Source organism: Suricata suricatta, chromosome 8 (genome assembly GCF_006229205.1).
Source record: "Suricata suricatta isolate VVHF042 chromosome 8, meerkat_22Aug2017_6uvM2_HiC, whole genome shotgun sequence".
Taxonomy (NCBI): domain Eukaryota; kingdom Metazoa; phylum Chordata; class Mammalia; order Carnivora; family Herpestidae; genus Suricata; species Suricata suricatta.
The window spans coordinates 55174583-55202122 of NC_043707.1; the positions used below are offsets into that span (position 1 = coordinate 55174583).

General features: G+C 34.0%; 1 pseudogene; it reads right to left on the bottom strand.

Moving 5' to 3' along the window:
* Positions 1–27338, bottom strand: part of LOC115297613 — a 49292-nt pseudogene extending 21954 nt beyond the window's left edge.
* Between the last annotated feature and the right edge of the window lie 202 nt (positions 27339–27540).

Sequence of the window (27540 nt, forward strand, 5' to 3'; positions counted from 1 at the left end):
TAGATCCTAGTACACAAAAAGAGCTAAGGGATATGTTTATTTATTTTAGTAAGAAATTATATTTGGTCTAGTGCATGGTAATCCATTGCTTTCCTACTGAAACCATCTGTCTACAGCAGTGTCCAACAAGAGAGTTAAGGTGAAATCACCCCTGCATTTTTAAATACTTTCCTTAATTAAAATAAATGTTTAATGTTTATGTATTTATTTATTTATTTTTAATTTTTAATGTTTATTTATTTTTGAGAGAGAGACACACACAGTGTGAACAGGGGAGGGTCAGAGAGAGAGGGAGACAGAATCAGAAGCAGGTTCCAGGCTCTGAGCTAGCTGTCAGCACAGAGTGGACGTGGGGCTCGAGCCCACGAACTGTGAGATCATGACCTGAGCTGAAGTTGGCCTCTTAACCGACTGAGCCACCCAGGCGCCCCAATGTTTATTTATTTTTGAGAGAGAGAAACAGAGCATGAGCAGGTGAGGGGAAGATAGAGGGAGACACAGAATCCGAAGCAGGCTCTAGGGCCTGAGCCGTCAGCACTAGAGCCCGAAGTGGGGCTCAAACTCATGAACCATGAGATCATGACCTAAGCCAAAGTCGGAGGCTTACAGGACTGAGCCACCCAGGTGCCCCCATTCCCAAAATTTTCAAAGTTTTCATGATGATGTTAATATCTGAAATATCCTGAAGAATATGGCATTTCTTTCCACTTGTTATTTTAGTAATTGAGCTCCAGAAACTTCTATTTGAAATTTCTTATCATAATATCATTTACTCAGGAGGAACATGTAAAGTTTCTCCCAATGCTGAGGATATATAGTCCACTGGACTATAAACAGGTAAAATAACAGACAGATGATTCAGGGGCCATAGTCAAGCAGATTTGGATTAAAACTGTAACTTCTAATCCCTAAAATTGACACTCTGAATGGTTATTCAATGTAAAACACCATCTTCATGAGGAAGTTGTAACTCACAGCTATTACTGAATAATCCCTGTGAGGTTTGGGTAGGGCTTTTTTTTCCCCCCAATGCACAGTTATGCGAGTAATTGGTCACAGATCTCTTTGAAGAGTGCTAAATGAAGATTCATAATAAATATGCAGAGCATCTCCTTAAGGGCATTAAGGGTTCATTTCATTGGAGTCTGAGGTGTAAAATAATCCAAGTACAGAAACTGAATGACTTGTCCTTTGGAGATCAAGTTAAGAGTTACTTATGAATTTTCATCCCAAGAAATTAATGATTAATTAAATACTACCAAAGAGTGTGGGCATTAGATTATTTTGTCTATCATGTCAATCAGTTTCCTTCTCAGTTATGTTGCTTTTGTTGCCTTCCATTCCCAGGGAATCCTCCCATACTATTTCTATGATACTACCTCCTATCAGGAAAATCTGTTATCAAATGGGATTATGTTAGTTTATTCCTTAAATATGTTAAACGATTGTATTGATTTTCAAAATTAGTTATATACATTTTGTATTAAAATACTAATGACCACAAATTCAGTGGCTTGAAACAATGCAAATCTTTATCTTAGAGTTCTGTGGTTCAGAAATCCGAGATGGATCTCACTGGGCTAAAATCAAGGGGTCTGCAGGGCTGCAATGCTTTCTGGAAGCTCTGGGCAAGAAGCTGTTTCCTTGCCTTTTTTAAAATGTATCTACAGGAAGACCCCATTCCTTGGCTCATGACCCTCACCCTCCATCTTCAGAGACAGAAAAATTGTATCACTTTAAACTTAATTCCATCATCACACCTCTCTGTCTTATTCAGACTCTTCTGTCTCACTCTTTCTCCCTAAGAACCCTTCCATTTACATTGGTCCTACCTCGATAATCCAAGATAATCTCTCTAGTTTAAATAATTGTATTAGAACCTTATTTTCATCTGCTACCTTAATTCTCCTTTGCCATGTAGTTTAATGTATTCATAGTTTCCAGGGATCAGGGTTCAGATATCTTTGGTTCATTATTCTGTGTTCATAGTAGAGATAATCAAGCACATCTCAACCATTCAATAATTACATAACAATATATATTTTTAGCTTGATGAATATATTTGTGAAAAATCATGAAGCAATTCCATGACTAACCCTATCTTTAATGTCAAGAACATAACTCACTTCTTGGCACTGTTTTATTATGTTGCATATAGAATATCTCATTGGACATTTCATGGGACTGGATGGCTATCTGTTTAATGACATGGCCTATATATTTCCACACACTGGTAGCAATTTATGCCCCTAAGCCAAAGACCTCCTTTATCATCTGATATTTGTTATAAAAAGGATGGTCATTATGTAATCCTATTCTTTTACCTCTCTACCTTGGTCCTTCTCTGGCCATTATAGGGAAGAGTTAAATAATCCTTTTTTAGGCATATCTAAATTATATTTGCCATGCCTCCATGGAATTAATCCACTGAATCCTATTTTATCCCTCACATTTCTCCTGTTAATTAGTTCCTTGATCTCAGAAATGAAGCGTTATTATTCACCTATCTAGTCACATAACCTAGTATTTCAGGGTGAAGTTAACCGAGGCTTAATTTCTGCAAAAGCATAAATCAGTTACAGAATTATTTACAGGGAACACAAAGCAGTGCTGTAATTAAGATTTGTGATATAAAATATTATTAATGAATGGGAGTATATATGTTTACTGTTTTTGTAGGAGTTCTTTGAAATTAGATAAAATATGCTAAAATAATTGACCATAGGGAAGACAGCTTCTAAGATGAAATAATGTTCTCTTATTTATACAGAGTTTTTTAAAGAAATTCTCTGTGACACCTGCTATATCCACCTGACATAGGTTAATATTACTTGAGTGTTGGGTTAATGCATTTGAACCTTTCTCGAGTAAAATATCATTATCTGCAATATAGTTAAACCTTTTTTGAGTAAATTATCATTATCCTACAATTTATATAACAAGGTTTCATTTACTAATGACAATCTGAATTATATTCATTAAAGGGAGGGAAATCTTAAAATTAGAACATTATTGATCAAATTTATATTGCTATTTCTAAGTAATTAATATTGGTCACATTGTGGATCAAATAACATATCACAAATTATTTCCTAATGGCCCCAGAAGGCAGATATAGTCCATTTAGTTGTTTACGTAAAACCACTAACGTTTTCTAAATTTCAAGCAATAAGTGGTTTACATTGGCTTGTAACTTCAGATACTTTTAATTCTAAAATTCTTAATTATTAATTATTTAATTGTCAATTATTTCTTGTTCATACAAATGATACTTCAAGAATTGAAGAATTTTCTTTCCCAAAAGAAAGTGATGATCATTTGTGAATGATTTTAGTTAATGCCTCCAGTACCTTAATTCAAAGACCGTCTGTAGTATATGTAATATACTGTACACCCATTGGAACAAAATAAATATTTTTTGACCTAAAGTTAACCATTGTACTTCTGGTTTCCTTTCCAAAATGTAGAAAGCTGGAAGGAACTCCCACTCTCAAAATGAAAAAGAGTTGAACTAACTTCAGATTCATGATTTTTTTTTTTGACTCATCAGAAATCAGTGTAAACTGACCCAAAATCTAAAGAGAGACATTGCCTACAGAAGAGAAGAACTCACCCAGCTGAAGTAGATGCAATCACGCACCAGCAAGAAGCTGTTGAAACCATGAAACCCTGGGAGGCTACAGAAGCTGGGGAGTGTTTGTACCCTCACCCGTTTTTTTCTCCAGGAAACTCGCCAGGCATTCACCAATATAATCTGCTAGAGCCCTGAGCTGCGCTGACTGTGGTGCAGACCTGAGGAGGGGCACAGGTAACTACTACTGATCCTTCACCTCTAGCTCCACACAAAAGACAGTGTGTGCAAGAAAGAATAATGCGGCTGGCACTAACTTCAGCTAAGAGACAGTAAGGAAGAGGGAGGGATAAAAATCCCTCCTGGGGAAGAGACAGAATTAAACACTGAGACCAAAAATCCAGGCAGCAGAGGAAAAGGAGATCTAAGAAAGCCCCGGTTGCCAGGGACATAGTGCATGCCTGAGACAAGATTCTTAGACTGAAGACCATTTCCCACACACCAGCACCAAGCCAGATGGTTAATTTTGATGACAGCAGCATACAGCTCAGAGGACAGGGCAGTAGACAAAAGACTGTCTCAGACTGACAGCAGAAAGGAAAACCTAAAAATCAAAATCAAGCAAATGTTGCTCTGCTAAAGCACCAAACACTGGAGACACAAAGTGTCTGTAAATCAGAACACCATGTTGCACTGAGAGAAAACATGTCCAGAACAAATCTCAAATGCAGCCCAACTCCTAAACTGGATTAATAAAATCTCCTGAACCAAAAGCAGAGTAGAATGAAAAGTTGTGACTGTTTTGAGACATAAAACTATTACCTGAGTGTTTACTGTTCTACATAACATCTCTGGTTTTCAACGAAAACTTGTAAGGCATTCAAAACATAAAAACAAAAAAGAAAAAAAAAGAAAATGCTCTCAAGAGAAAGAGTAATCATGATAACTAGATTCAGATCTAAGACAAATGTTAGATCAGACAGTCTAATAGAGAATTTAAAATAGCCATGATTGATAAACTCAAAGCTCTAATGGAATAGGAGGAAAACATGCATGATCAGATGAGTAATTTCACCAGAGGGATGGAAAGTATAAAGGAATCAAAGGAAAATTGTAGAAATTAAAAACACATACTGGGGATGAAGAAAGCCTTCAATGGGTTCATCAGCATAATCAACACAACCAAGGGAAAAAAAATCAGTGCACTTAATGATTATTCGGTAAGAATTACCGAAGCTGAAACATAAAGAAGGTCAGTATAGGGAGAAAAAGCAGGGTCTCCAACAGCTGTGGAACTATTTTAAGTGTTCTAACATATGTGCAATTGCAATTGTAGGAGCAGAAAGAGACAAGCGGGAGAAGAAGTATTTGGAAAAATAACGACTGCAAATAATCAAATGTTCATAGTGAGTCCAGCTTCTACCTAAATGTATGTGATTTTTCAGTCCTGACCTTACAAAGACCTTATCCTGCAGGCCTCACAGGGGAAAGCTGCTCTCCCCACACCAGTCTTGAGGTACAACTAAAGCACTAAAGTCTCTGAAAGGAGGTGTAGTCAGAACGCCCTCAGGCCCCTCTGGCTGGCCATGCTTTTATGTGTGTGTATCTGCTTTCCCAGCCAAGGCACCTCTATGTGAGGGTCTTTCCTGGGAACCTTGAAGATACTTTTCTCCACTATGACATAGTACCCAGTACTTTTTTCCACTTGTGGCTCATCCCTCTTTTCGCCCACCTTCTGCCTGGAACCAGGAAACTTCAGGATTCATATCTTTCAGAGCTCCCTCAACAGTGACAAGAACCCCATGTCTGGGCTGATCCACCTAACCCTCTACTGACATATTCCTCTGGGGAAAATGGAACAAGGTATTCGGCCAGAGTAAGTGATTAAAGGCTTAGTCGTTTTTTTTTTCTATTTTGTCTTGCTTTAAGCAGCTACTCTAACACCTGGAAAGTCCACTCTGTCTCCAGCTCTTCAGAATCTCAGATAAATGTCAGACATTAAAATGTGGATTCAAGAAGCTAAAAAATAAAAATTAAAAAAAAACACCAAGAAAGATAAATACAAAGAAGCAAATAATATGCCCAGACTGAAGCTTATTATATTGAAATTCCCAAAAACAAAAGAAAAAAAATGAAGGCACTAAGATTAAAAAAATAATTAATATAGAGAAAAATAAAAATAAAACTTATTGCAGATATCTTGGCAAAAGTCATGCAAGCCAGAAAACAAAGGTGTGACATCTTAAAAGTTCTTTAAAAAACAGTCCACTTATAATAATATACCCAGTGACATTTTATTACAAAAATAAAGGAACAAATAAAGAAATTATCAAATATACACCCAGAGAATCCATGCCAGCAGACCTACTACAACAATAGATGTTAAAGAAAACTCTTCTGGTACAGAGAATATGATACCAGATTGATACTTGGGTGGGTCTGCAAAAAAGAAAAGGAGTAAATGTTGCTAAAAATAAACTAAAAGAAGGCAAAATTAAATCAAATTTCCTCATTTTAAGTTCTGAAAGAAAACTGCTTAAAACAAATGTATGAGCAATGTATATGGGTATGTATAGTAACAGTCTATGTATTATATATGTTTATGACATGTACAAAATTAGAGACCATAAAAACTACAGCTTAAAGGATGAAGGGAGTTATTAGGAATATAATGTGGTAAAGTTACTAGTCTCTATGTAAAATGGAACAATATTATTTGAATTTGGACCTTTGTAAGTTAAAGATGTAGAGTATAAACCCTAGACAATCACTAAAAACATTTATTAAAAGAGGCAAAAATAATAAATCAAGATGGAAGATAAAATTCATAAAAATGTTTAACACAAGAAAATACAGAAAAGAAAAAAGAAACAAAACAATTAAATAGAAAATATCTACAAAAAGAGTGAATTTTAATATAATATTTAAACAATCACTTTAAATACAAATGAAAGGACAAAGCCAGTCAAATAGAGATCAAGCCCTGTGTTTGGATCTGCAATGAGTGTGGAGCCTGCTTAAGATTCTCTCTCTCTCTCTTTCTCTCTGCCCCTCTTCCCTACTTACTTTCTCTCTCTCTCTCTCTCTCTCTCTCTCTAATAAGAAGAAAAAAAGAAAAATACACACAGGACAAAAAGTGATAAGCTAAAATACATTGACAATCACAGCTTAAAAAATTAACACCTCTCATTCATATGTAGAAAATACAGTAAATTAATAAAAATACAGAAGACTATCAACCAAATAGATCTAATAAACATCTATAGAACACTGTACTCAAAACCATAACACATATCCTTTTTCAAGTGCACAAGACTATTTCTCCAAAATAGACAATATTTTGAGCCATAAAACAAACCATAAAATTTGAGAGAACAGAAATCATATAAAATATCTTCTCAGACCTCAATGGTGTTAATCTAGAAATCAATAAAAGAAAGATAACTGAAGATTCTCAAATATATGTATATTAAGCAACCTACTTCTACATATCCCTGCTATCAAATGAGATTTCTCAAGGGAAATTAAAAACAAATATATGTAAATGAATGAGAATGAAATAAATATATAATTTATGAGATGCATTTGAAACAGTGCTCAGAAAGATATTTACAGCACTAAATAGTTTAGGGAACCAAAGTGGAACTCTCTCTTGGTGGCACAACTATGTAATATGAAGATTTTCACAATTTGGGTACAAAATGCTCATGCATCTGCATGTCTCCATGCTTCTCAGATCTTCTTATCCCCAAGCATCCTTTTTTCCCCCTGGCAATTGTATGATTAACTAGCCAAACTATTTGACCCCAGAAGAGTTCTACTTTGGACCATTTCTTTTTTCACATACTGTGTAACTGGATAATGTGCTGGAAAGAACATTTCTTTCAGAGACAGAAGTGTGTCCTCAACTTGGATGCACATACATATCTGACCCTTCTATGAATTAAATTTGGCACCTTTTCTCTTACATAAGTTGGTCTTAAATGACCCCTCTTGTGACCAAAAATAAAAACTTATGGATAAGCACAAGTGAAACACTGATAAACAATGTGGAAATCTGGGCATTTGTTCATGCAGTTTATTTTTGACCTCTGGATATATTCATGTCTAATTTTGGATATATCACTTCACATCTCATGATGTATTATTGCCTCTACACCTATTAAACCTTAGACTTCACAGGTATAACATAACCTCAGTCATTAAGAACATGGTCACATGATGTCCCGTGGTCAGATGCCACACATTACTTTCAAATGATCTACAATTCTGTTACAAATATCTTGTTCTCTCTTCAGAAATCTAGGATTCTGTTATAAAACTTGCATTGGAGCTCACCATAAGCTATGCAGAACATTTTTCCCATAAAAGATACTTTAATACATAGTGTCTAATGATATTCTTGGCCCACTCAAAGCTAGTTGCCTACTGTGTCATAGGTTAAATGTATCAAAGTCATATTACTATGTGTGAAATAAACAATCAAGGCCCCAAAGAGTCACACCAGTGTTGTATTTCCTTCTGGGTGGCAGAAATTGCAAGAAGCAATAATATACTCTTTACTTTGGGGCATATGTCCATGAATGCTCCAGAGCAAGAATCCAAGTCTTCAAGGAGTTATGTAGTAACTTCTAAATAGTATGTATAATGTCCAGTATACTAGCCATTCTTGTGGTATGATTCATGTGATGTCACCAAAACAGTAGACTAATATGCTCATTGCAATGTCCAAAAAGTTCAACTCCCGTTAGCTGATATTATGGTGGTAGGATGTAGAGCTAACAGGCATAATCAAGGCTCTAAGTATATTTCTCCTTGCCATTTGAATGTAAACTACATTCTAGTCTTCCTTGATAGGGATGAAAATAATGTACTCACTAACTGTTGTGATTACCCCACACCACCCAAAACAAGTTAAGAAGTCAAGACTCATGACACCACAAAATCACCAAAAGGACATGCAAAGATTTATTACTCACATTATGAAGCTTTCTAAGAATAGCACTATTTTTTTATTAGCTTAAAATCCCTTCTAAACTCTTCATGTTTTATTCTGATCATTTTACTCTGTCACCCTTGTTTTTTTTCTCATTAGAATGTTTACAAATAATAAGTTCCAAGTTTTGCCTTAGTGTTTCACACTAAATATGTATCATTATTAGAGACTGATCTGAAGTCTCATTTTTAGTTTTAATAATACAGTATAAAAGTGACTTCTATTTGGTATCAATGATAGAATAGCATTTTATTACATGAATGGAGGTCGCTTTCCTTTGACTTCACAGACAATTATTTTGGCAAAATCATAATGTAGATACAAAAATGTGAACACCAAATTTATAAATTATTTTAAGATTTATTTTCAATAAATAAGTCCAAATGCCTCAGAAAAATATTCACAATCTTTAATATTTTTGCATGTTTTTTTGCCATTTGTAAAACTTTTGTGTGAATTAAACCTCTCTTTACATTCTGTATATATTTTTAAATCATGTATGAGTATTATAAAATGGCCTATCATGCACAATCTACCCAGCTTCAGAAGCATGCATAAATAAGAATTGCAGAGCCCTCTGTGGGGCCCTTCTCTATTCTATCATCGCTTTTTAATGCTTGAAATAACCACTGTCCTAATGTTCTCCATTTATAGCTCATCACAAATGAAGATATCCCTAAACATACCTAGTATAATTTAGTAAATTTTTGAAAAATATAGTAACTGAATAATACAGTGTATTCTTCTGTGGCTTTCATTCTTTCACTCTATGTTAGTTTGTCAGAATTGTCCTTGCTTAGGCATATAATTATCTCTTTTCATAGCTGTTAGGTATGGTATAAATATTCCCAAAGTGTCCATGTTTTTGTTGACTGATAAGCATCTGAGTCCCTTACAGTACTGTGATTACATATATTATTTCCATGGCTTTATTTTATAGGTCTCTTGTAACAAATATACAAGGATTTATTTAGTGTATAGGCCAAAAAGGTAGATCTTAGGATCATGGAATAATAAGCACAGGCTAGTTGTACAAGATAATGTCAGTTGCTTTCCAATGAGATGTGTCAACTGAGATGTGTCTGGTGTCACATCACCAGAATGCAACAATTCCCTCTGATGAATCTTTTTGGTAATACTTGTCATTTCCATGGCTTATTATTTATAAGTAAATAATTTTCCTAATTACTAATAAAATTGAGCATATTTTAATATGTATATTGTCATTTGAGCTTCCTCTTTATAAAGTTTTCCATTGGCTTGTGTTTAAATCTCTCTTTAGTGTGCTGAAGGATGTGCTGTGTGCTATGAATGATGCATATAATGTAAAGATCCTGCATTTACATTCTGTAACAAGTCAATAACTAAATAAGATAATATCAAGCATTTATTAACATTTTACAGATAATTAAAATAAATTAAATTAGGATGATTATAGGCTCTACTTATTAGAATGGAGACAAATAGGGAAAAATAATTTTGAGGACTGAGTAGAGGGTCAATAATTCTCCATGGGATAGTTATTTTTTCATTTTTATTTTGTAAAGGAATATAAAAGTATTGACCACTGTTTACCAGTATTTACAATAAAGTAAATAATATACAGTTGGATAACATTCTGATTACTACAAAGTTATTGTTTTTCCTGGTTTCTGCTGAACCAGCAACTCAAATACTGACAAGATTGAGCCCCCATTTAAGGAATGAGCTGGGGTAGAGACAAGACATGCAAGTCAAGAATTCTAGAAGTTTGTTTACTCATTTATTTCAACAGGTCCTAAACTGCCAAGATCTAACATCTGATTATGATTAGGTTCCCATGAATGAAGTCTTAGACATTCCACGAATCAGGACCTTTTGGTCAATACCACATAGGAATTTCAACTTCTTGAAAAGAAATGGTTCACTAGAAGGAACCTTTAAAAGTCCATTTAACTAAGTTTTGCTTCCTAATTAAAACACATCCAGTCTTATCTAGTTTTCTCATTTGGGTGGAGAGGCTATTAGTAGTGATAAAATTTTCCTTTCAGGGATCTTGCAAATATACGTGCATTTATGTGACTGTAGATATGGATATGGATTCTGAAATGGCTACTTTTAAACTGTCCAATTTAAATTGTTTACATTATATTTAAATTGTCCAGTTAATTACAAAATTTGAAAGGTTAAGGCTTCAGGTGAAAGTTCAATTTTTTAAGTGATTTATTTCAGAAGTTGCTGGAAATGATGGCATATGGCTATAAAATGATGAATGGTGAATGTAAAAAAAAAAAAAAATGGGGCTTCTGGATGGCCCAGTCAGTTAAGCATCTAAATTTCTGCACTGGTCGTGATCTCACTATTCATAGGTTTAAGCCCCACATCGGGCTCTGTACTAACAACATAAAGCCTGCTTGGAGTTTTCTCTCTCTCCCTCTGCCCCTTTCCCCTCTTGTGTGTTCTCTCTCTCTCTCTTTCTCTCTCAAAATAATAAACTTTTAAAATAAGTAAATAAATAAAAAGAAAATCACTTGTGTGTATATTTTTAGTATAGACACACAAAAACCCAAATAAACAAAAAACTCAGAACAGTCCTTAGGCATAGAGGAGTTAAAACACAAATCCTTTTTTAAAAAGTTTTTTTAATGTTCATTTATTTTTGAGAGGCAGAGAATGAGTGAGCAGGGAAGGGGCAGAGAAAGGGAGAAATTCCCAAGCAGGCTCCAGGCTCTGAGCTGTCAGCACAGAGCCCACTCCAGGGCTCGAACTCATGGACCTTCAGATCATGACCTGAGCCAAAGTTGGACACAACAGACTGAGCCACCCCAGGCACCCCAAAACACAAATTCTTATTGACTTGAATATTTCTCACCACATTTAGAAAGGTGTTCTCTAATGCAGTAGAATAATAAATCATGACATCATGTATTCTTTTTGATAAAGGAACCAACTAGAGAAAGATTTTATTTGTTCCAAGTATCCAGTGCTATAGATGCCAAAACCCCGACCACTCTCCCAATAGTACTTCAAAACAAACACATCAAACTTGATTTTCATTAGAAATGTTCTTTATTCACCCCAATAAACAATAACAACAACAACAACAACAAATCAAGCCCCAGATTATATATATATCTAAGATAGACAGATAGATAGATAGATAGATAGATAGATAGATAGATAGATAGATAGGTAGATAGATAGATAATGGCAAGAGAACATGTAAGTGAGCTTCATCTTCTGGACAAGAATCCCAAGTTAGTCTCTCTTCATAAAAAGCAATACAATTGAGGACACAATTTGCCTGTTTTGCCAGCACCAAGTCTTCCACTTCTGAATCTTTCCATTTCATGAGAAATATGAATTATCCACTGTTCTCTGTGGTCTCAATTACTTGTTCAGGGTTAAAACCTCTGGCAAAGCCTCTTGGTTTATCAGCAGCATCTCTTTTCTTCTTTGATTTGTTATCACCAGATTCACCTTCAGATAAGGATTACTTTCTTGTACCATCTTTTTCTTTATCAGCTTTCCAAGAATTAAGTAATGCTGCAATTAGCTCTGGACAATCTAAATTTTCTTTAGGTTCCAAGTATTGTCAGCATCTGTAAATCCCTTCCACTTGGAGAAATACTCCATCTTCCCATTCACTGCACCACATCAGCCCAGGACTTTTTCTACCACAAAATCTCCAGGTTCTGCCTCTTCATATTTTTACTCTTTCCATTCTATTTCTTTCCCATGTTTTGCAATGTTGTTTTACTGGAGGCCACTTTTTATTGCAGATTTGAAGAGCTATTATTCACCGCCTCTGAGCTGCTCCAGGTCCTGGGTCTGCAATGTCTCTGGCCTTGTGCTCCTCAAGCTACAGCCACCTGTCTCCGTGGATTAGTTAAAATGTAAGATCTCATCACCAGTGCTAGAATGCTTTTTTTTAATGTTTTTTTTTATTCTGCCTCAAACAAAAATGATAGCTCCTGATTCAATGTGTACTAATAACAAATATACTTAGATTCTGCTTACTCTTTTCACTTATTTAATAACCAAATAGCTTTCTTTAATACATATCTGAATAATAAATTGAATATTTCAATTCCCTATATCTAATAATGTTACATATTTCATTGTATATGGTAGTATTAGACCAACACAGGGGGCTTGTTCTTCAAGAAATTCATGACCAAGTTTTATGATAATGTAAGTAGATAAAATACAGCTTCATTTTTTTTCATGTAGGTAGAATATGTGGAAAACTGCAATACCTAGCATGCACTGCAGCAAGGTCCCTTCCTTTCTGCATTCTGGTTTCTGCAATGTTACAGTGGGTTCTGTGCCTCAGAAGTTGTAATTTTCAGAAGTAAATACTAAAATGAGAATTTGGCATAAAGAATGTTTATGGGAAAGAAAGAGTGTTGGGCTAAGAAAAAACTTAACTGCAATCCAGATTTAACAAAGCCTTGGTCAGTCATATAGGAGAGATATGCAGCATATATAGCCCATCAGAGAAGTCCCGCATTGGGTCCAAAACAGCGAGGCTTTTGTGCCCCCATCTCAGTCAGTCATCGGATGTGAGCTGCTCAGGTTAGCAACCTTTATATATGAGTCTCTGCCGACAAGGTATATATCCTGGTGGACCTGAAAGCTAAAGGCTAACGGCTGACAATGGGGGTAATACATTCTTGAAAAGATCTTGGCAGTGCATTTCCATGTCCACAGCAATTTGTTGCTACAGGGTATTCTGGGTGAAAAACTCTGAGTATATGAGGACAGAATAGAATCTCAAGATAAGGACAAAATCATAATTATGTAATGTCATTTTAGTCAACTGAAAGGACACTTCTTAGTTGCTCTTGCAGCAAATAATAATTTCATGTGTAGAATGCTACTGTCACAGTCCAATTTGTTCTCCTATAATTTCTTTAGACTTTGCTTCAATATTCACTTTTATTTTACATTGCAAATGGGTATAATGCCAATTTGATTTTAATCTTAGCAAACATAATAGTTACATTCTTTGATACTTGGCTTTATTTTGTTTTGCAATGATGACGTGAATAAATAAGTTTTTGTTAATTATTCTAGTTCTTGAAGAGTCATTTTGATATGAAAATTCTAATTTGTCTTCCATGAAGTACGTAACTTTCTGAATTCCTTGATTTTATTTTATCCCTTCACTTGGTTTAGTGGGTACTTCAAATGTCTTTATTTTATAGATTTTTGGATATCCTCAAACTCTCCTCCATATCACTTTAGAAAAAATACACTGAATTGAGGTAGTCTCAATGGTTAAAAATCATAATGTAGAAATAAAATGATCCAAATCAGAAAGTGTTAAAACTTCTAAACTGAGCATGTTATCACTGATTGCTTTCTCATCTAGAGAATTAGCTGATTAAATTTAGCAACAGGACTGAATTCCATCCCCTCATCAAACCTTCAATAGAATTTTATACCAGCTAAAAATATCACTCAAAATTAAAGGCAAAATAAAGATATCCGATTCTCTCTCTCTCACACTCACACACACACACTTAAGAGAATTAGTCACCAGTAGAGCAACACTACCAAAATACTACAGGAAGTAGGTTTCAGGTTGAATAAAAACAATTTCATATGCCCTGAAGGAGGTCTAAAACAAGTGAGATCTGCAAAAAGGTAAATAAAGGAGCAAATATAAAATAGGTAAATATATTTCATGTTTAAAGTATTAAATCTCAAAATTTAACACCATATATAAGAAATCATCTATACTGCAACACAGCTAGAGATGGCAGAATATAAACACAATATTATTAGCAGTAATAGGCCCATTCCAACTGTGAAATTTATATATCTAAAACCAAATGGATGATTCTGATTGTTTATCAATAATCCCACAAGTTAAAGAGATTAGTTGAGGTGAATCAACCTTATGAAGAGTTTGTATTTTTTTTATCGTTTTGTTTTGTTTTTTTAAAAAGTTTATTTATTTTAAGAGAGAGAGAGAGAGAGAACGAGTGGAGAAAAAGTAGAGAGACTGGGAGAGAGAGAATCCCAAGCAAACTCCTTGCTATCTGTGCTGAGCCAGAACTGTGCAGGGCTTGAACTCACAAACTGTGAGATTATGACCAGAGCCAAAATCAAGAGTCAACCGACTGAGCTACCCAGGAGCCCCAAGAGTTGGAATGTCTCTTTGAAAACGTCAAAATTCTGTAAACCTGTTGATGGTCCATACGTTCCGTCATGTAAGACACAAGATATAACTGAATAAAAACATCCAAAAAATATTATTAATTGATGTTATTTTTAGTATGGCTTAAAACATTCATTTTCAATACTTAAATAACTGCCTATAAGGAACAATATTCAGTTTTACAATTTATACTTCACCATATTTATACTCATTTTCTTTGTTTACTTTCTTTGAAAATAGAATTCTACTTTCATTAAGATGGTGTATTTTATAATTTTTTCTACCCCATAATCTTTAAATAATATTTAGGACACCAAATGTATGGAATGTGTATATGTTAAATATCATTAATCAATTTTGCCTCTATACATAGCAGTAAACATTAAGCCTTGAACAGGTCTTTCACAATTTTCTTTCTTATGGTAAACTCATTCTGGTATAGACCCACATAAAACCACTGCATTCATTAAAAAATGAAAAAAAAAAAACCCTAAAGTTACAAATGGTAGTATTTATTGACACTTTAATTTTTGAAGGAATTTTAAATATATTATCCAATTTAATCATCCTATTAATGCAATGAAGTTATTAGTATTAGTATTATTCTATTGCTATTGATAAAATAATTGAGCACTAAAATATTAAGTAAATTCTGCTGGAGCTAGGACTTAGGTATAAGCTTCCCATGCTTCCTCAAATGAAAGAAATTTATAGGGACCTTCAGGATCCCTGAAAGTCTATGTTGTCTTCATGGTATAATTTTCTAGAAGTATAAAATTACATAATTACTTAATTATAAATAAAATTAAAGAAAATAGATAGGCTATATTTTTTATATAAGAGTATTATTATTTTTTCTTTTTTCAAGACCAAAGGACTTACAGAAAATAAAACATATTTTACTTGAAAACATCAAAGTGCTTTCAAGAAAATGAATGTAGAATGTAGCGTCTTCTGTGATTAGGGGCTCCTGTCGACTTTTAATAATGCTAAGCTGCAATACAGAACAGTGAGCCACTGACTATAAAGTCATACCATCTTTTCTCTAAGGAAAGTTCATAACTTGCAATACCTTTTGGGTTTGTCTGTAAGTAGAGACATCACATAAAATTTCAGTGGCAATATTTGAGATAAAAATGAAAAGAAATAGTTTCGAAATTAACTTTAAAAATAGTTCCTGTTATGAATATTTTATGGAAAGCAGTTCCACCAATTAGCTCTTAGGTGTGCAGAGACCTGATAGCTGGATGCTGCCTGAGGCACATATGACATTAAAAAATAAATCAGCTCTGAAGAATTCAGAGGACAGGTTCAAACATGAACATAGATTAAGTCACACAAAAATGAAAGGACTGGAGTATGGAGTTCTTTAAAAATTTGCAATGAGATTGTAAAGTCAATTCTCAGTGGCTCAGTCTGTGTAATTGCTTGTATATACGCATATGAGAAGACTTAGAGCCAGATGTTGATCTTTTATTCTCACCCTATGGATTCTGTCCTTTGAATTTATTACTGGTTCCTTCAAAGTAAGTGCTCACTGGGGTTTAGATGAGAGATGAAAACCAGGCACATAATGATGTTCGTGACTCCTGGTATCAGAGGATTTGGCAAATGACTGTTTTCCTATTTGAATCTTCTTTCTTAGTAGCTAGCTCTCTTTGGCTTTTGTACTGATAACTAGAGAAGTGATTTTAAGTTAATCCAAAAAAGTATTCTATTATCATGTAAATATTTCAGATGCTTTATAGAACTTGCATCATGTTTTAAACACCGCAACCCTAATGATATCTAGGAGATCTGTTCTTTTTTTTCTTTCCTCTCATCATTACAATGGAAATGGGAGAGTTAGCCACTAAATATTTCTATTTTATGTGTAATTTGTCTTGGTGTATTAGAATTCCTACTCTCTGAAAATATGTAATTAATCCAGCTTTACTTTCATTGGTACTTTTTTATGTCACTAGAAATTATCATTTAATATTCTTGTTAATTTACACACTGCTAACCCAATTACATCATGTTATAGAACTGCCAAGAATATCGGAATATCATTCATCTATGATTTAACTTGAATAGCATTCTAAAGTTCAACCACAAAAAATAATGTCTCTTTTTGTGAATATTATGGAAAGAGGCATTATAATCAATGGGAAAAGACTATTAAAAAGATAAAATCTACCATAAGTATGTTTTATATTCACTTGTTCATTCAGCAATTATCTACAAAACTCTAACATGTAACATTTAGAACATTAAGAGCTGGAAATACACAAAGAAAACCAGACACTGTCTCTTCTCAAAAAACTTGAAGTATAATGGGAGAAGGCATTAATACACTAATCATATAAATATGTAGCTTCCTACTCTGATAATACTAAATAGGAGAATCAGACAAATGTAAGATAGTATGATATAAATTAATGCAATCCGATAAATAAAGCAAGTTTTTTTTTTAACAAAATGGCACTTGAGCTGAAAATCAGCCGTATTAATTGAGAGATACTCACATGAGGCTGATTTCCACATACTTTGTACAAATGTCTTATACAGTAGTGGGTTTGAAACACTAAAAAATAAAAAATTACATGAAAAGAAGTTGGAAAACAAGTGAAAGTAATGTGCAGCAATATTCTAAAAGCAGGTAAGAGTCTAGCAGAGTAGGGCATAGATATGTATTAAAATCCTGGATCTTTACTTGAAGAGCAATGGGAACCAATTAAATGTTTTAAGCAGAGGTTTGAACAAAGTTTAGGAAGACCAGTCTTTCTGGATCCTTCACTAAACTCTTCTTAAGCCTTCTTTTTTTAATTATATGAAAATATTCTATTTTCTTTAAAGACAATTTGCTTCATATGTTTTTATTGATCATGAATAAGATAGTACTGGCTATGGTTATTCCTTATTCTTAAAACCAATTAAAGTTCCCTGTCCTTCATAATGAGAGCCACAACTAGCTGTGAGAAGTAGGGCACATTTCTTATTTCTTTTAAATGTTTCAATCCATTTGGACATCATCCCCTTGGTCTGGTCTAACACTCTTCTCCAAAACATCTCTATTTTTTTCCTACAAATCTGTTTGTCCACTGATTCCTCAAAGGCCAAAATTAGTTTTTCTCTTATAAGTTAATATACTTATTTATTGAAATCCTATTAGAGCTGGCAGTTGCGGCTCAATAACCTTATGTTTTAACAGTGACCTTCAATCAGGTCAATATTCTGAATATGTAACTTACAACATTGACGGAGACTTTTAAAATGACTTATAATCCCTTCCGAGCATACATGCAAGTCTAATACAGCATATTAGGGGAAAATACCTCTTACCCCTTTCCCTACTTTCACTATCACCGAGGGCTAATATGAGATAATATTGACTAGACTATTTTATTTATGTGAATAGTGTGGACTCAGAAAAAGTAGTTAAAGAATATAACCTTAAAACAAAATAATTCACTTGGAAAGAATTCTATATTTTTTAAAAATAGAAAATACATTGGTATTATCATATAAAAAATTAACCCATAATGGATCAAAGACCTAAATACAAAGCCTATAAAGAATTGAACTCTTAGAAGAAACATATGACAAAAGCGTCACATCACTGGTTTGACAAGGATTTACTGGATATGACACAAAAGGCACTTTTTGTCACGTTTGTGACCAAAGAAACAACAGACAAAAATGGGCTTCAGAAAAATTTGTGCATCAATAGGCACTATCCACAGAGTAAAAAGGCAATCTAGAGAATGACAGAAAATATTTTTGAATCTTATATTGGATAAAGGATTAATATCCAGAATATAGAGAACTCATAAAACTCAAAAACAACAAAAACAATCCAATAAAAAATGATCAAAAGACTTGAGCAGACATGTTTCCACAGAAGGTATGCAAATGGTCAATAAGCACATGAAAAGGTTTTCAGCAGCCCTAATAATTAGAGAAATGCAAATCAGAACTACAGTAAAATATCACCTCATATTCATCAAGATTGCTCCTATCAAGAAAATTGAAGACAAGTGTTGGCAAAGATGTGGATACACTGAAACCCTTACGCACTTCTGGTGGGAATGTAAAATTGTACAGCCTTTTGGAAAATAGTATGGCAATTTATCAAAAAATTAAAAATAGCATTACCATCTAACCCAATAATTCTTCTTTGAGGCCAAAATAATCAAAAGGCATGTGTTGAAGACACATTTGTATCCTGTGTTGACAGCAGCATCATTCACAATAGCTAAAGCATGGAAGCAACTCAACTGTCCATAGAGGAATGCATAAGCAAGATGTGCATACATATATGCACAAGATGTATACACACACACACACACACACACACATACACACATACATTCACACACAGTTGTGATAAGTATATATATATATATATATATATATATATATATATACACACACACACATACACACACACACATATATACATACATACACATATACACACATTCCTCAGGAAAGGTTCTAGATCAGTGCTTCTCCAAGTGTGGCCCTTGGACCAGCAGCAGAAGTACCACCTGGAAACTTGTCATAAACGCAAATTTCTGAACCCCACTCCAAAGGTACTGAGTTAGGAAGCTCTGAAGCTGTAGCCCAGAAATCAGTGTTTTAACCCATACCCTGTCATTACCTTTCATGCTAAAGTTTAAGGATCACTAATATCGGTATATGTTTCCCTTCAGTAAACTCTATTTTTATCCTTTTAGCCTTCAATTTGATTGAAAGAATTTTTTTTTCTGACTTGAGGGTGGGTGGTTAAGTTAAATTCTGTGAGCTTGGACAATTTATAGTATACAGCATTTCCTAACAGTATAAACTATACTCTATTGAAGTACACATATGTTTTACTTTTGGAAATTGACTTGACCACCTATTAACAGAAAATACTTGTATCTATTTCTCTAGAACAAAATAAAATATATCATGTGTCAAACATTTTCCTCTGTAAGTCTCTAACTCCAAAAGACATCAGTGAACTTACAAAGTCATTCTCAATTTAATCCACTTTTTTAAACTCCATCTAATGCAAAAATAATCTGATCACTATATAACTGACAAAAAATTATGTTATTAACATTAAAATTTCTTCTTTGGTTCAATTTTTGTCATAATTCAATTTTACTTTTTCTACATTATTCTACACTATTTGTGGTTAAAGTGTTTTTACTATTTTATTTCTACACATGGATTTTATAAGAATAATTTCCATGGCAAGGAATATAGGTTTTCAGCAAATAATAGCTTTGAAGATTCCATGGCTTTGGGTTTGTGTTTTGGGTTATTCTATTAACCCTAAGAGACTTTTTTATTTAGTTTTTCTTGGAAGGACTTAATTCAAAGTGCAAAAGTAAAGATCAGATGTAAACTAGAATAGATGCGTCTTCTGAAATATAATGCCTATAAAGTCCCACTTATATCCTGGGTTATAAAATGAATAATTGAAAACTAAATCAAACCAATTATTTCCAGATATGGTTGATATTTAAAGATTATTCTCTTCCCACTGGTAAATATATATTCATTCACATTTTCCTTCACAATTACTTATTCTCTTCATAAAGATATCTTGTTTATTCTAAAGCAAATCAGACCATATTTGTACTATAGTCTTTTTAGATAAAAATGTTTTATTTTTAAAATATTCTTAATCTTATAATATAAACATGTAATATGATATTGTTATAGATAATTCTTATTTTTATTTTCAACAAATATTTGTTAAGGTTTTGAATATGTGACTATTATTAAGAAAAACACTGAAAACAAACTAATAAGCAAATACTGACTCTGATTTCATGAAGTTTAAATTCTAGAGAGAGGCATTTTATTACACAGTATTACAATATAATATCATATCAAGGTACATTAGTTTGATTTTTGTCTTTTAATGTGAATGCAGATAACTAAAATAAATGATAAGATTTGACAGCATTATATATATATATATTGAAGTAGTATATATATGCATAAATCTGTTAAAGTTTAAACAGTACTTCAAAGACTTCAAAAGGGAAATTTGCATATATAACCAGCATATAAAATGCTGCCTTTGTTGAAAGAACCACTTGAACAACATAAAAATAATAACTCTTCCAAATATTCCTATATTTCTGTGTCTTTTGCTCTGTATATACTTGATAACATGGTGCCGGTCTAAACTATAGCCTCTAGATATTCTTCTCTGTATTTTCTAAACTACTGTATCAGTTGTAGTAATCTTTCCAGATACTTGATTGATGGATTGAACCTGTTGCCTATCTCTTGATTTCTTTAGAAATCATAGTATCTGTATTGGGTGAAGTAAACTAGTTCTAACTCTTTTCATATTTATTCCTGAAACTACTCCAACTTTGTGTATTCTTTTTCTTAATGTTTATTTATTTTGAGAGAGAGTAGGAGGAGAAGGCACAGAGAGAGATGGAAACAGAAAATCTGAAGCGAGCTCTGTACTGACAGCAGATCATGACCTGGGCAGAAGTTGGATACTCAGATGACTGAGCCACCCACGTGCCCCCAGCCCAGCTTTGGTTATAACTCTTTGATGTCTGAATTATGTGATCATATGTTATATTTCTAATATAGTCTCTTGCACAGAAGAAATATTTCTAAATAAGGAAATTGTGATTATGAATTTAGATTAATTAGGTACTGATAAAATGAATATCTAATTTACAGATGAGTAATTCACAATTTAATACTATCAATCAGTTCCCACTGGGTTACTGACTAAAGTTTACATCAGGAAAATATCAAAGGAGGTTGAAGTAATTTGTTTGTTCTGCTACTTGGACCATCCTTCTTTATCTGCTTTATGCTTCCAGACTCTGGTAGAATGATGTAGATGAGTGCATAGTCACTTCCCTTCCAGCTTATGTAATATATTTAGGTAAGAAAAGGCTGATGTGATGGATTGCCTGGGTGGCTCAGTTGGTTAGGTGTTCAACTCTTGATTTCAGTTTGTGACATGATCTCATGGTTCATGAGTTTCAGCCCCACATCAGGCTCTATGCTAATGGTGCTAATAAGAGAGAAACCAGTTTGGGATTCTCTCTCTCTCTCCATCTCTCTCTCTCTCCTGCACATTCTCTAAATAAATACACTTTTAAAAAAGGATGATGTTGAAAATATTTAAGTTTATTTTTGGAATAGGTTTACAAAAAGGTAAAAGGTATACAATGGCTGCTTTACATGACTGTTTATTCATATCTCTAGTGTTTTTTATACATATTGAAGATCCCTGAAATCCAAAAGCTACTGAATCTCTGAACTGAAAATGTACTTAAGTGATTTTCCCCCATTCTACTTAGAACTGAATATCATACTGTGAAATTTTTGTGCATTTGGGTTCATGGGTTAATTCTATCCCAAACATTTTAGGAAGAAATTATACTAATCCTCTATAAGCATTTTTTCAGAGAACAGACATAGAGGGAATACTTCCTAACTCATTCTACAAGGCTGGCATTACTCAAATACAAAAATAAACAAAGAAATTACAAGAAAAGAAAATACAGACCAAAATATCTCATGAATATAGATTAAAAATCCTCAATAAAATGTTAGTAAATTAAATCCAAAAAAGTACTTAAAAATTATACACAATCACCTGAGACTTATTCTAGGTATGCAATATGGGTTCAACATTCAATAATCAATTAATGTAACCCATCACATCAACAGACAAAAAAAGAAAAATCACACAATCATATCAATAGCTACATAAAAAACATCTGACAAAACCCATCACCCATTTATGATAAAAACTCAGGAAAGTAGTATAAAAGGGGAAAACTTTCTCAACTTGATAAAGACTACCTATAAAAAATTTTAAAAACCTATAGCTAAGATCATACTTAATATTAAAAAACTTGAAGCTTTCCTACTAAGATCAGGTACAAATCAATCGCATCTCATCGCTGCTTTTCAACATTATACCAGATATTTTTGCTAATGCAATTAAACAAGAAAAAAAAGGTAAACCGAGTGGGAAGAAAGACATAAAATTATTTTTGTTCACAGATGACGATTGTCTATATAGAAAATCCAAAACCATCAACCAAAAACGTCGAGGAACAAATAAGTGATTATAGCAAGATTGTAAGATACAAGGTTAAGATCCAAAAGTCAATTGATTTCCTATATATTAACAATGAACAAGTGTATTTGAAATGAAAAACACAATACAATATGTATTAACACTCCCCAAATGAAATATTTAGATATAAGTCTAATAAATATGCATAAGAACTATGTGAAGAAAACTGTGAAGGTTTGATGAACAAAATAAAAAAGAACTAAGTAGATGGTAAAATATCCAGGTCATGGATAGGAACACAGAATATTGTCAGGATGTCAGTTATTCCCAACTTGATGTATGGATTCAATGCAACCTAAATCAATATCACAGCAAGCAGTCTTATGGATATGGATAAATTAATTCTAAAGCTTATATGGAGAGGCAAAGATATTATCAGCCAACACAGTATTGAAGAACAAAGGTAGAGCACTGATCCTGCCTGACTTCAAGACTTACTATAACTCTACCATAATCAAGACAGTGTGATGTTAGCAAAAGTAGACACAAATAGATAAATTAAATACTATAGACACCCCAGACACAGACCCACATAATCAGAGTCAACTGATCGTTGACAAAGGAGCAAAGACAACACAATGGGCAACAACAGTTTTTTTAAACAAAGGGTATTGGAACAATTGGATATCTGCTTTAAAAAAATGATTCTAGACATAGATCATATACCTGTTGCAACAATTAACTCAAAATGGATCACAGACTTAACTATATAATGTAAAACTATAAAACTCCTAGAAGATAACATAAGAGAAAACCTAGATGACCTTGGACATGGTAATACCTTTTTAGATACAATACCAAAACAAACAAACAAACAAAAAGATCCATGAAAAAAAGATAAGCTAGATGTCATTAAAATTAAAAACTTCTGCTCAGTGAAAGATAACATCAAGAGAATTAAAAAACAACCCACAGCCCAGAAGAAAGTATTTGCAAAAGGCACATCTGGGCACCCCAGTGGCTCAGTCAATTAAGCATCTAACTCGATTCCAGCTCAGGTCATGATCTCGCAGTTCATGAGATTAAGCCTCACATCGGGCTTGCACTAAGAGCACAGCAAGCTTGGGATTCTCTGAGTTTCTCTCTCTGTCCCTCCCTATTTCTCTGTCCCTCTCTCCCTCAAAACAAAAAAAAATATTTAAAAAATTTTAAAAAGCCGTCTGATAAAGAACTTCTATTAAAATATATATACTAACAGCTCTTAAAACTCAACCATAGGAAAACACCAACTTAATTAATAATTGGGACAAAGATCTTAACACATACCTTGCTGAAAAAGATACACAGATGGCAGATAAACATAAGAGAAGATACTCAACATCATATGTTATCAGGGAAATGCAAATTAAAACAATGAGATACCACTGCACACCTGTTAGAATGGCCGAAACTCAGAACATTGATTGCCAAAGCTGGCAAGGATATGGAGAAACAAGAATTCTCATACACTGCTGGTAGGAATACAAAATGGTATATCCATTTTGGAAAACAATCTGATGGTTTTTGACTAAACATACTTTTATCATGTTATCCAGAAATCATGTTCCTTGGTGTCTGTCCAACAGAGCTGGAAACTTATTTCCTCATAAAAACCTGATGTTTATAAAACATGTTGAGGTTTATCAAAATGGATGTGAAAAGCAGTTTTATTCATAATGCCAAAAGTTGGAAGCAGCCAAGATACCCTTCAGAAATGAAGTAGATGAACTGTGGTCCCATGCAGACAATAAAATATTATTCAGTGATAAAAAGAAATCAGTTATAAAGCCATGAAAAGACACAGAATAATCTCAAATGCATATTACTAAGTGAAAAAAGCTAATCTGAGAAAGCTACATACTTTGGATTCTAACTATATGACATTCTGGAAAAGACAAAACTATGGAGGCAATAAAGAGAGCAGCAGGCTGAGTGCCTCAGCGGCTCAGTCAGTTAAGCTCTGACCAGCTCACATCATGATCTCACAGCCTGTGGGTTCAAGTCCCATATCAGGTTCTGTGCTGACAGCTCAGAGCCTGGAGTCTGCTTCAGATTCTGGGTCTCCCTCTCTCTCTGCTTTCCCCTGACTGTTCTCTCTTTCTCTCAAAAATAAATAAACATTTTAAAAAATTGGGAGCTGCCTGGGTGACTCAGTTGGTTAAGCCTCTGACTTCAGCTCAGGTCATGATCTTGCAGTGGTCTGTGAGATCAACCCCCACGTTGGGCTCCATGCTGACAGCTCAGAGCCTGCAGCCTGCCTCCAGTTCTGCATTTCCCTCTCTCTCTGTCCCTCCCCAACTCATGCTCTGTCTCTCTCTGTCTCTCAAAAGTGAATAGATGTTAAAAAGATTTTTAATTAAAAAAATTAAAAAACAAATATCAGTGGTTGGCCATCAGAAGTCTTGGGGAGAGAAATAAATGGGCAAAGCACAGGGGAATTTCAGGGCATTGAATATTTCATAAATGATAAGATATGTTGACTAGATGTTTTATACATTTATTCAAACTTGTAGAATGAGTGAACCCTTAGGTAAACTTTGGATTTGGGATGATAATGATGTAGGTTCACCAACTGTAATAAATGTTATCATACTAGTGAGTGACACTGATAATGGGGAAGGCTATGCATGTGAGGGCAGAGAATATATGGGAAATCTCTTTTCACTCCTTTTGATTTTATTGTAAACCTAAAACTCTTATTTAAAAAACTAAAATATTTAGGGGCACCTGGGTGGCTCAGTCGGTTAAGTCTCCGGCTTCGGCTCAGGTCAGATCTCACATTCATGGGTTTGAGCCCCGCGTCAGGCTCTGTGCAGATAGCTAGCTCAGAGCGTGGAGCCTGCTTCCGGTTCTGAGTCTCCTTCTCTCTCTGCCCGTCCCCCTCTCATGCTCTGTCTCTCTCTGTATCAAAAATAAATATAATATTAAAAAAAACTAAAATATTTAAACTTTTTTTATAAAAGGATGCTTTTAGATGATCCTATCAAACTGTAATGATAAATATAAAACAGTAAAACAGTATTGATAAATATACCAAGAAAACTCTCTGAAAAATGAACAAAGAAAACATGCTTTTTTTAAGGCACAGACAGGACAATTCTAAAATATCAGAGAAATTCTTACCATCATATATATCATATATATTGTATCATACCATGTACATTATATCCTATGTGTATATTTAATAAAGAAAAATAGATGTAGCTGGTACTTTTTCTAGGTTTAAGTAGACACTTCCTCTATGGGGCTAAAATAATTAAACTTTCCTGTGGAGTTTCTTATACATGCTATTTCCAAGTGTTCATCAGCTAGCTATTCCTAATCTCATTCCAAGGAGGTTACATGGAAAACTGTTCCACAACTTAACGCAAATACTGTTAACAACTCCATATCAGTAAGGCGGTAGATGTAACTTAATTGTAACCTTCTTTGCCCTCCCACCAGCACCCTATGGGACTGGGCCTGCTTTTCTTCAGAAATATCCTTTCTCTTGATTTTACAATACCATAAAATGCCATTTTGACGCTTCCTGTTTTTTTTTCTTTAGACATCCCTCCTTCTTCTAAGCTCCTCCTTATATATACATTAATTAATTATTAGGGGTTTTCTGGGATTTATACTTGTTCTTTTTTTTTTTTCTTTCCAATCTGCATCTACTCTCATTGACTCAATTCTGATCTATATGAAAAAGCCCTTGTGTTTCATATCACTAGCTAATATTTATCCAGGGCCTGGACGTACAATTCTCATCAACATCCACCTTAACATCCCTCCTGGGCATTTCCTATTTCCCACCCCACCCCCTCCCCAAACATAGTATTGTTCTCATGCTGCCTAGATCAGGAAATTACACCATAGGTACCCAATCCCCTTAATTCTTAACTTGGAATTATTTCTGATTCTTTCTCTCTTTCTTATCAATTTCACAAATCTAGTACATTCTATTCCATACCTCTCTGAAACCTATCCGCTATATTGTTCCTCACTGTGAAGTGACCATGACTTTTCCTGTGGGATACTTTAATAGTCTTTTAATTGATCTTTCATATCAACCTTGCTCTTTATGGTTTCATTCTTTGTCCTTCAGTATGATCACCTGTATTAAATGTAAATCTGTGTTCTAATATATAAAACAATTCAGTGACTTTTGGTTGATATTTGAATCCAAAATTCAAGCAATGCTTTGTAGGGTTTATTTTCTGCCTGCCTCCTTGATTCCTTTCACAGTTCTATTTCCTTGGCTCTCCATCTCTGTGATGATAAATTTTATGTATCAATGTGGCGTGGCCTAAGTAAGAGAGACCCAGATAGCTGGTAAACAGTATTAATGGAAGTGTCTGTGAGGTTATTTCTGGAAGAGATCAGCATTTGATTCTACAGACTGAGTGAAGACATCCACCCTTACCCAATCCATTAGGGGCCCAGCAAGGAACAAAAAGACTTTTTCTTTTTGAGTTGGGATGTCCACCTTTTCCTGCCCGTGGACACCAGAGTTCCTGGGTCTTGGGCCTTCATACTCTGGGACATAGACCATGGGCTCTCAGACCTTCAGACTCCAGACTGGTTTACCCTAGATGCTGATGGCAGACTGGGGAAATCACTGCCACCAGAACCGTGAGCCAATCCCTAGAACAAATCTCCTCATCTATTTCCCTATGTATCCTATTGGTACTATTTTTCTGAAGAATGATGACTAATACAATACATTAGCTATACTGGCCTATTCCTCTAATTTC